Source organism: Lactuca serriola, chromosome 7 (assembly GCF_051521515.1).
Source record: "Lactuca serriola cultivar US96UC23 chromosome 7, Lser_US96UC23_V15, whole genome shotgun sequence".
Taxonomy (NCBI): Eukaryota; Viridiplantae; Streptophyta; class Magnoliopsida; order Asterales; family Asteraceae; genus Lactuca; species Lactuca serriola.
In genome coordinates this window covers 2,564,704-2,567,233 of record NC_136414.1, presented here as the reverse complement: position 1 = coordinate 2,567,233, position 2,530 = coordinate 2,564,704, and the positions used below count along the sequence as shown (strand labels likewise).

Here is a 2,530-nt window from a genome sequence, read left to right as displayed (position 1 = left end):
AGATGTTAAAAAAACAAACAATTTTTTTTTTCAGACTGCAGACGTTTGGTCTATCTCTTCTGTTTCAGACACAGAGTGCAAATATTTTACCTAAAAAAACAAAACAACACCTTAGACACTTCAAGTCTAAGGTCGCTGAGTTTTTCTCATTTCTTCACACCACAGGTAGATATGTTGCTCACAAGTCACATTTTCATTAGTAGCAATGTGTTTTGATTAAGTTATAATAAAATCGTTTTTGAATTGCACTGTTCCTTTTATTTATGAGAGGGATCTGACTTACACAAAATTATATGGTCTCATACAAAATATATTTTATTAATTTAATTCTAAGGAGACCATATTTTAAAATGCATGTGCGATGAATTCATTTTAATTTTATTTCGATGTATGCAGCTTCCTTATATGGGCTTGGTCGGTGTTGGTGATTATTGTTAAATTAACGGTAGAGTTATTTTATACGTGTTTTTCTTTATAAAATTATGACTATTTAGCAAACTACAAGAAACCGCACGTGCAAAATTGCACTGCACCGCGAAAACCTCTAGTCTCATCTAGTTTTTATTTATGTTGTTTAATGTAACAAACACAACCTAACTATATGTTAATAATACTCAATCGCATGGTAATTTGTTATTCTTATTATTAAAACTTGCTAAAGATGCATTCTAGGTAGCAAGTTTGAACCTTTAGTATAAATGGACAAAGTTTCAAGATTATACATAAAAACATATATAGCGATTTCATTGCTAGCTTCAATTCTCATTATATATTTATATATGGAAAGCTAGACACGTACTATCATCTTTTTCTTCCACCTACATAAGAAAACCAAGATTACGGTCAATACACATACTAATATACAGTTAAGTTATGAGAAAAAAGATGAATTAGGTTTGTTTAACATACTTTTTACAGTTGGTATCAGCTTTGACCGGAGGAAGTTTCATTGCAAGCATGCATTCATTGGGAAGAACTGAGAGGCCGACACCAGTAAACGGTGTGCCTTGTCTGTCGATCACGGTTTCTTGTATGCAGTCACATAGATTTTTTGCATCAGCATTAGTGTTTATACCTTTTCCTATCCTCGCAAGTTGTACACAACACGACATTGGGGGAGGTGTGCATTGATCGTTACATGGAGCTTTTCTACAATTAGGGTGACAAGTTATCACGTGTAGATAACAAGATATCATGCGAAGATTAATCCTCATGCACGGAAGACTAAGCTGTCCTTCAACCTGTGTATTCAGCCGCCCAAGCACCAATAGGATCGCCAAAGCCCATGCAATTCTGATTTTTGCCTCTTTCATGTTTTTTGTTCCTCGGGCATATATAAACGTACGAGTTTCAAAACTATATATAGAGGTATCCTAAGAATGACTTGTGTTTTTTCAAGCCAAGGATAGTATCGTCATTTTCATCTAGAAACATATGTATTAATTAGTACAAGTAACTAAATATTTTTCTTGGTTAGAGGGGTCTTGCATGCATTTGTCCAAGGGTAGTTTAGCATTTTCACATACTGACGGAATAGTACAAGTAACTAAACTTTTATCGGTTATTAGTTTCATGACGAAATCCAAACGTAAGGTTGCATGCATATATGATTCGATCGTGCGATTATTTAAAATTTCATGAATTGAAATACTTGTGGCGTGTGGAATAATGATCGGTAAGAATCAGAGAAGTGTGTCCATAAAATATTGATCCCAAGATTACGTGCACTGCTACGTTCATAATTAATTTGTATATTCTTCATGGATCCCCAATATGTCTGTTATATTTTTGTAAAATTAGGCTTGTTTCAAAAAGGTTTGTAGAAATAGGCTACTTTTAAAAAAATGTTGTAGAAATAGACTTGTTTGAGCATGGCCCGTTATTTCCATGTTTTATCTATCGTTTATTCCGACAACAGAGATATGTATTTTCATTTAAATCCCTACATGTTACAAATATCACCCTTCAACTTTCATCTCTTTTTTTCTTATATCTTTCATTATTGATTAATTCAATTTTTACATTTATATTATACATAGATAATTTATTACAAAATATATGATTATAATTTATGTATTATTCTTAAATAGTTATACTATTGAATAGATGATACAAATACCTTCAAATAGATACCAATATTGAATATAGTATGTCAGAAAATAAAAAAATCAATTAAAAACGATATTACAGTACACATTATACAATAAACTATAATATAAATTAAACACTAAATCATAGTAATTGTAATGATATTTTTATTATCTTTTATTTGTAAATATGAGAAATCTTTAGTCCATAACACCTAAAATGTTTAGTATGAGTTGTCACTATTTGTGAAAGTTAGTGATGCTACAACATTTTATAAAAGTAGAGATGCTCCATTGGATTGCAATACATCTCTACCATCATGTATGTGACATCTTTTTCGAAATCGAGAAACTCATGCACAAAGACATAAATTAACCGTGTTTGACTACAATGAAGGTGTCTACAAAATTGTCATAAAGTTACAAATAAATGGAAAGGTGGA

General features: G+C 31.3%; 1 long non-coding RNA gene across 1 annotated transcript; it reads right to left on the bottom strand.

The window, feature by feature from the left end:
* Window positions 1-608: 608 nt before the first annotated feature.
* LOC145062413 (uncharacterized) lies at window positions 609-1,331 on the bottom strand. The gene is made up of 2 exons (XR_013687552.1): window positions 910-1,331; window positions 609-818 (listed from the first exon to the last, which is right to left on the bottom strand). It is a non-coding gene; the product is annotated as an uncharacterized LOC145062413 (long non-coding RNA).
* Window positions 1,332-2,530: the final 1,199 nt, after the last annotated feature.